Below are 349 nucleotides of genomic sequence, written 5' to 3'. Positions count from 1 at the left end.
TTCTACAAATTGACGTTTGCGCCGTAATCGTGGCTGAATTTAGCTTATTATAATGAAGCTCAATTTGCCACTTGTCGCTAGCCTCTTTGACACAAAAAGTCGGTGCCGTGCATGGTAACACACTTTATCTCAACAAACATACTTCGTGCTTCGGCCGAGAGAGAGCGTCACACAGTTCCTTGGTAACGGTTTTTGCTATTTGACGCAATATGATCCAATCAAATTTATAATGCACACCCCTTCTCTGAGGTGGCACACGTAGCGGATCACTTGACACACGTCGTGATATTTTTCAGCAAAAAATGAAAAAATCTGCAGGCTTACAGGACGGTTAAAGACATCCGACAGC

The sequence above is a fragment of the Plasmopara halstedii genome (genome assembly GCF_900000015.1).
Source record: "Plasmopara halstedii genome assembly, contig: Scaffold_1878, whole genome shotgun sequence".
Lineage (NCBI taxonomy): Eukaryota > Oomycota > Peronosporomycetes > Peronosporales > Peronosporaceae > Plasmopara > Plasmopara halstedii.
The sequence above is the reverse complement of the archived record's forward strand: the minus strand, read 5'-3'. Positions refer to the sequence as shown.